Source organism: Vicia villosa, linkage group LG3, assembly GCF_029867415.1.
Source record: "Vicia villosa cultivar HV-30 ecotype Madison, WI linkage group LG3, Vvil1.0, whole genome shotgun sequence".
Taxonomy (NCBI): Eukaryota; Viridiplantae; Streptophyta; class Magnoliopsida; order Fabales; family Fabaceae; genus Vicia; species Vicia villosa.
The window spans coordinates 104,990,613-104,999,717 of NC_081182.1; positions in this window are offsets into that span (position 1 = coordinate 104,990,613).

Here is a 9,105-nt window from a genome sequence, read left to right on the forward strand (position 1 = left end):
TAAGTATTGTTTTTTAATACTTAGTATATCTTGATAATTTATAGAATTTTTTTAACAAAAAAAATTCACCTAAAAAATTAATTACTGAATAACCATAACCATAATAATAATATTTTGACCTATAATAATAATCATAATAATCATAATAATAGTAGTAATAATAATAATAATAATAATAAACTATATATATATTAGTAATAATAATATTAGTAGTAATAATAATAATAAACTATGTTAACCATGTCAGGGAATCAACAGATGAACGGATGATGGTCAACTGTGTGTTAACCATGTTACAGATGAACTGGCGATGGTCAACTGTGTGTTAACCGTGTCACAGATGAACGGATGATGGTCAATTGTGTGTTAACAATGTTACAGATGAACTGGTGATGGTCAACTGTGTGTTGACCATGTTACAGATGTACGGATGATGGTCAACTGTGTGTTGACCATGTTACAGATGAACTGGTGATGGTCAACTGGGTGTTAACCATGTTAGGGATTCAACTGGTGATGGTCAACTGGGTGTTAACCATGTCAGGGATTCAACTGATGATGGTCAACTGTGTGTTAACCATGTTACAGATGTACGGATGATGGTCAACTGTGTGTTGACCATGTTAAAGATGAACTGGTGATGGTCAACTGGGTGTTAACCATGTCAGGGATTCAACTGATGATGGTCAACTGTGTGTTAACCATGTTACAGATGAACTGGATGATGGTCAACTGTGTGTTAACCATGTTACAGATGAACTGGTGATGGTCAACTGTGTGTTAACCATGTTACAGATGAACTGGATGATGGTCAACTGTGTGTTAACCATGTTACAGATGAATTGGTGATGGTCAACTGTGTGTTAACCATGTTACAGATGAACTGGATGATGGTCAACTGTGTGTTGATGGTCATGTTACAGATGAACTGGATGATGGTCAACTGTGTGTTAACCATGTTACAGATGAACTGGATGATGGTCAACTGGGTGTTAACCATGTTACAGATGAACTGGATGATGGTCAACTGTGTATTAACCATGTTACAGATGAACTGGTGATGGTCAACTGGGTGTTTACCATGTTACAGATGAACTGGATGATGGTCAACTGGGTGTTAACCATGTTACAGATGAACTGGATGATGGTCAACTGTGTGTTAACCATGTTACAGATGAATTGGTGATGGTCAACTGGGTGTTTACCATGTTACAGATGAACTGGATGATGGTCAACTGGGTGTTAACCATGTTACAGATGAACTGGATGATGGTCAACTGTGTGTTAACCATGTTACAGATGAATTGGTGATGGTCAACTGTGTGTTAACCATGTTACAGATGAACTGGATGATGGTCAACTGTGTGTTAACCATGTTACAGATGAACTGGATGATGGTCAACTGTGTGTTAACCATGTCAGGGATTCAACTGATGATGGTCAACTGTGTGTTAACCATGTTACAGATGTACGGATGATGGTCAACTGTGTGTTAACCATGTTACAGATGAACTGGATGATGGTCAACTGTGTGTTAACCATGTTACAGATGAATTGGTGATGGTCAACTGTGTGTTAACCATGTTACAGATGAACTGGATGATGGTCAACTGTGTGTTAACCATGTTACAGATGTACGGATGATGGTCAACTGTGTGTTGACCATGTTACAGATGTACGGATGATGGTCAACTGTGTGTTGACCATGTTACAGATGAACTGGTGATGGTCAACTGGGTGTTAACCATGTTAGGGATTCAACTGGTGATGGTCAACTGGGTGTTAACCATGTCAGGGATTCAACTGATGATGGTCAACTGTGTGTTAACCATGTTACAGATGTACGGATGATGGTCAACTGTGTGTTAACCATGTTACAGATGAACTGGATGATGGTCAACTGTGTGTTAACCATGTTACAGATGGACGGATGATGGTCAACTGTGTGTTAACCATGTTACAGATGAACTGGATGATGGTGAACTGTGTGTTGACCATGTTACAGATGAACTGGATGATGGTCAACTGTGTGTTAACCATGTTACAGATGAACTGGATGATGGTCAACTGTGTGTTAACCATGTTACAGATGAACGAATGATGGTCAACTGTGTGTTAACCATGTTACAGATGAACTGGATGATGGTGTTAACAACTGTGTGTTAACCATGTTACAGATGAACTGGATGGTCATGGTCAACAGATGAACTGTGTTCAACCATGTTACAGATGAACTGGTGATGGTCAACTGTGTGTTAACCATGTTACAGATGAACTGGATGATGGTCAACTGTGTGTTAACCATGTTACAGATGAACTGGTGATGGTCAACTGTGTGTTAACCATGTTACAGATGAACTGGATGATGGTCAACTGTGTGTTAACCATGTTACAGATGAACTGGTGATGGTCAACTGTGTGTTAACCATGTTACAGATGAATTGGTGATGGTCAACTGGGTGTACCATGTTACAGATGAACTGGATGATGGTCAACTGTGTGTTAACCATGTCAGGGATTCAACTGATGATGGTCAACTGTGTGTTAACCATGTCAGGGATTCAACTGGTGATGGTCAACTGGGTGTTGACCATGTTACAGATGAACGGGTCATGGTCAACTGTGTGTTAACCGTGTTACAGATGAATTGGTGACGGTCAACTGTGTGTTGACCATGTTAAAGATGAACTGGTGATGGTCAACTGGGTGTTAACCATGTCAGGGATTCAACTGATGATGGTCAACTGTGTGTTAACCATGTTATAGATGAACTGGTGATGGTCAACTGTGTGTTAACCATGTTACAGATGAACTGGTGATGGTCAACTGTGTGTTAACCATGTCAGGGATTCAACTGATGATGGTCAACTGTGTGTTAGCAATGTTACAGATGAACGGATGATGGTCAACTGGGTGTTGACCATGTTAGGGATTCAACTGGTGATGGTCAACTGGGTGTTAACCATGTCAGGGATTCAACTGATGATGGTCAACTGTGTGTTAACCATGTTACAGATGTACGGATGATGGTCAACTGTGTGTTAGCAATGTTACAGATGAACTGGATGATGGTCAACTGTGTGTTAACCATGTTACAGATGAACTGGATGATGGTCAACTGTGTGTTAACCATGTTACAGATGAAGTGGTGATGGTCAACTGTGTGTTAACCATGTTACAGATGAACTGGATGATGGTCAACTGTGTGTTAACCATGTTACAGATGAACTGGATGATGGTCAACTGTGTGTTAACCATGTTACAGATGAACTGGATGATGGTCAACTGTGTGTTAACCATGTTACAGATGAACTGGATGATGGTCATCTGTGTGTTAACCATGTTACAGATGAAATGGTGATGGTCAACTGGGTGTTAACCATGTTACAGATGAACTGGATGATGGTCAACTGTGTGTTAACCATGTTACAGATGAACTGGATGATGGTCAACTGTGTGTTAACCATGTTACAGATGAACTGGATGATGGTCAACTGTGTGTTAACCATGTTACAGATGAACTGGATGATGGTCAACTGGGTGTTTACCATGTTACAGATGAACTGGTGATGGTCAACTGTGTGTTAACCATGTCAGGGATTCAACTGGTGATGGTCAACTGTGTGTTAACCATGTTACAGATGTACGGATGATGGTCAACTGTGTGTTAGCAATGTTACAGATGAACTGGATGATGGTCAACTGTGTGTTAACCATGTTACAGATGAACTGGATGATGGTCAACTGTGTGTTAACCATGTTACAGATGAATTGGTGATGGTCAACTGTGTGTTAACCATGTTACAGATGAACTGGATGATGGTCAACTGTGTGTTAACCATGTTACAGATGAACTGGATGATGGTCAACTGTGTGTTAACCATGTTACAGATGAACAACTGTGTGTTAACCATGTTACAGATGAACTGGATGATGGTCAACTGGTGTGATGGTCAACTGTGTGTTAACCATGTTACAGATGTACGGATGATGGTCAACTGTGTGTTAGCAATGTTACAGATGAACTGGATGATGGTCAACTGTGTGTTAACCATGTTACAGATGAACTGGATGATGGTCAACTGTGTGTTAACCATGTTACAGATGAATTGGTGATGGTCAACTGTGTGTTAACCATGTTACAGATGAACTGGATGATGGTCAACTGTGTGTTAACCATGTTACAGATGAACTGGATGATGGTCAACTGTGTGTTAACCATGTTACAGATGAACTGGATGATGGTCAACTGTGTGTTAACCATGTTACAGATGAACTGGATGATGGTCAACTTGGTGTTTACCATGTTACAGATGAACTGGTGATGGTCAACTGTGTGTTAACCATGTCAGGGATTCAACTGGTGATGGTCAACTGTGTGTTAACCATGTTACAGATGTACGGATGATGGTCAACTGTGTGTTAGCAATGTTACAGATGAACTGGATGATGGTCAACTGTGTGTTAACCATGTTACAGATGAACTGGATGATGGTCAACTGTGTGTTAACCATGTTACAGATGAATTGGTGATGGTCAACTGTGTGTTAACCATGTTACAGATGAACTGGATGATGGTCAACTGTGTGTTAACCATGTTACAGATGAACTGGATGATGGTCAACTGTGTGTTAACCATGTTACAGATGAACTGGTGATGGTCAACTGTGTGTTAACCATGTTACAGATGAACTGGATGATGGTCAACTGTGTGTTAACCATGTTACAGATGAACTGGATGATGGTCAACTGGGTGTTTACCATGTTACAGATGAACTGGTGATGGTCAACTGTGTGTTAACCATGTTACAGATGAACTGGATGATGGTCAACTGTGTGTTAACCATGTTACAGATGAACTGGATGATGGTCAACTGTGTGTTAACCATGTTACAGATGAAATGGTGATGGTCAACTGGGTGTTAACCATGTTACAGATGAACTGGATGATGGTCAACTGTGTGTTAACCATGTTACAGATGAACTGGATGATGGTCAACTGTGTGTTAACCATGTTACAGATGAACTGGATGATGGTCAATTGTGTGTTAACCATGTTACAGATGAATTGGTGATGGTCAACTGGGTGTTTACCATGTTACAGATGAACTGGTGATGGTCAACTGTGTGTTAACCATGTCAGGGATTCAACTGGTGATGGTCAACTGTGTGTTAACCATGTTACAGATGAATTGGTGATGGTCAACTGGGTGTTTACCATGTTACAGATGAACTGGATGATGGTCAACTGTGTGTTAACCATGTCAGGGATTCAACTGATGATGGTCAACTGTGTGTTAACCATGTCAGGGATTCAACTGGTGATGGTCAACTGGGTGTTGACCATGTTACAGATGAACGGGTGATGGTCAACTGTGTGTTAACCGTGTTACAGATGAATTGGTGACGGTCAACTGTGTGTTGACCATGTTAAAGATGAACTGGTGATGGTCAACTGTGTGTTAACCATGTCAGGGATTCAACTGATGATGGTCAACTGTGTGTTAACCATGTTATAGATGAACTGGTGATGGTCAACTGTGTGTTAACCATGTTACAGATGAACTGGTGATGGTCAACTGTGTGTTAACCATGTCAGGGATTCAACTGATGATGGTCAACTGTGTGTTAGCAATGTTACAGATGAACGGATGATGGTCAACTGGGTGTTGACCATGTTACAGATGAACGGATGATGGTCAAGTGTGTGTTAACCATGTTACAGATGAACTGGATGATGGTCATCTGTGTGTTAACCATGTTACAGATGAAATGGTGATGGTCAACTGGGTGTTAACCATGTTACAGATGAACTGGATGATGGTCAACTGTGTGTTAACCATGTTACAGATGAACTGGATGATGGTCAACTGTGTGTTAACCATGTTACAGATGAACTGGATGATGGTCAACTGTGTGTTAACCATGTTACAGATGAACTGGATGATGGTCAACTGGGTGTTTACCATGTTACAGATGAACTGGTGATGGTCAACTGTGTGTTAACCATGTCAGGGATTCAACTGGTGATGGTCAACTGTGTGTTAACCATGTTACAGATGTACGGATGATGGTCAACTGTGTGTTAGCAATGTTACAGATGAACTGGATGATGGTCAACTGTGTGTTAACCATGTTACAGATGAACTGGATGATGGTCAACTGTGTGTTAACCATGTTACAGATGAATTGGTGATGGTCAACTGTGTGTTAACCATGTTACAGATGAACTGGATGATGGTCAACTGTGTGTTAACCATGTTACAGATGAACTGGATGATGGTCAACTGTGTGTTAACCATGTTACAGATGAACTGGTGATGGTCAACTGTGTGTTAACCATGTTACAGATGAACTGGATGATGGTCAACTGTGTGTTAACCATGTTACAGATGAACTGGATGATGGTCAACTGGGTGTTTACCATGTTACAGATGAACTGGTGATGGTCAACTGTGTGTTAACCATGTTACAGATGAACTGGATGATGGTCAACTGTGTGTTAACCATGTTACAGATGAACTGGATGATGGTCAACTGTGTGTTAACCATGTTACAGATGAAATGGTGATGGTCAACTGGGTGTTAACCATGTTACAGATGAACTGGATGATGGTCAACTGTGTGTTAACCATGTTACAGATGAACTGGATGATGGTCAACTGTGTGTTAACCATGTTACAGATGAACTGGATGATGGTCAATTGTGTGTTAACCATGTTACAGATGAATTGGTGATGGTCAACTGGGTGTTTACCATGTTACAGATGAACTGGTGATGGTCAACTGTGTGTTAACCATGTCAGGGATTCAACTGGTGATGGTCAACTGTGTGTTAACCATGTTACAGATGAATTGGTGATGGTCAACTGGGTGTTTACCATGTTACAGATGAACTGGATGATGGTCAACTGTGTGTTAACCATGTCAGGGATTCAACTGATGATGGTCAACTGTGTGTTAACCATGTCAGGGATTCAACTGGTGATGGTCAACTGGGTGTTGACCATGTTACAGATGAACGGGTGATGGTCAACTGTGTGTTAACCGTGTTACAGATGAATTGGTGACGGTCAACTGTGTGTTGACCATGTTAAAGATGAACTGGTGATGGTCAACTGTGTGTTAACCATGTCAGGGATTCAACTGATGATGGTCAACTGTGTGTTAACCATGTTATAGATGAACTGGTGATGGTCAACTGTGTGTTAACCATGTTACAGATGAACTGGTGATGGTCAACTGTGTGTTAACCATGTCAGGGATTCAACTGATGATGGTCAACTGTGTGTTAGCAATGTTACAGATGAACGGATGATGGTCAACTGGGTGTTGACCATGTTACAGATGAACGGATGATGGTCAAGTGTGTGTTAACCATGTTACAGATGAACTGGTGATGGTCAACTGGGTGTTAACCATGTCAGGGATTCAACTGATGATGGTCAACTGCATGGTTAACATGTTACAGATGAACTGGTGATGTTAAAAAATTAATAAAATAATAATTTAGAAAATAAATCCACTTTGCCATTAATGAAAAACTATTTTTCCCTGTTTGTTTGTTTTGGAACATCAAAACCATGAAAATTAAAAAAACAAAAATAGAGGTTAATATGTTTGCATAAAAAGTAAGGGTGAAATTAGGGTTTATTTCCATCTTCAATCGATACTGCTACTGCCGACGGCATTGTGCGAGATTCACGGACACACACGACCATGGCTGAATGGGGAAGGTTTGTTCCAAAAATTTGTTTAATTCCTTGATCTTAAACTGTTCTTCTTCTTCTCCAATATCGGGTTTTCATGTAATGTGTTTGTATTGAAGTGGTTGTTTGTTAAAATGCAGGCTGAAAGAAGGAAGCTGCGATGATGATGATTCCCAGGAAAGGAAAATACCTGGGAAACGCACAAGGAGCTTTGTTTTGAAGCAAATGTTGGAGGAGATCGCCAGGAACAAGAAAGAAAGCAAAGTTAAAGGTAAAGACGGTCAAGGAGAGATGCCATCATCTGCATCCCAAAGGTACTTAACTTGTGATTTTTAATAACATGAAAACCAATTTCTCCTTGCCATTTCTTGTTGAGTAGGATGCAGGTATGTTGTGACCATTAAGTGTTTTATTTGACCCTGATATGATGAACTCACTACCAGGAAACATAGTCTGCATGAGGATACTTCCAACATTAGTAAGGAAAAAGGCACCATGGAGAAAGGAAAAAGGAAATGTGAGGTAAGTGGTGAGGTAGAGAAAGGGAATCTTAAAAGAGAAGGATGTGCTGAAGGTGGTGTTGGTTGCAGCCACACACATAAGGGTAAGAACATGGAGTCTTCGGACCTCCACGACATTCAAAGAGACGAGCATGAATACACAACTATATCATCGGATAGCGAGAGGTAAATCATATGTGTACTATAATTGTGTTGAAGTAACTGCATAAGCAATCGTTTGACCTTTTTAAACATTGTGTTCGTATGAAGCGCCAACACGCCATTCAGAAGGTGTGTCGCCGCGTCGGACATGGATACTCGCACGACACGCGTACGACACGTACATTGCATTGTTATATTAATATATAAAATATGTTCTTGCCGTGTCCGTGTCCTATGTTTTCTGTATTAGCGGAGTCCTCGTGTCCGATGATATGTCCCGTGTCGGAGTCCGGGATTCATGTTAATTGTGATTTTGTTTCAGTGTCAGGGTGTATAGCCCTATAATTGTGGATCAGGACGAAGAGATGTGGACGCGAGAAGTAGTTGATGTGAAGAGGACGCGGAGTAATGTTATGGTAGGAAATGAAAAAATTTGATCTGTTATATTATTGCAATTGTGTTTGAATTGTATTGAAGCTGATAATGATTTCTACTTAATTTGCAGCAACTTCCAGCCAACGTCATCGACAGCTGCCAGATGCGAAACTTATCAAATATTGAGCTCTATGACTGTGACAACAATGAACCCTATGACTGTGAGATTAAGAAGAATTCGACGAAGAAGGAGTGTTATTTGTGTGGGGCTTGGTTTGCCTATATAAGGCGTGCTGAAGTGCAGGTTGGTGACAAACTTCGCTTTGCCATCCGTTACCCACCTGTTGACCAAATTATGG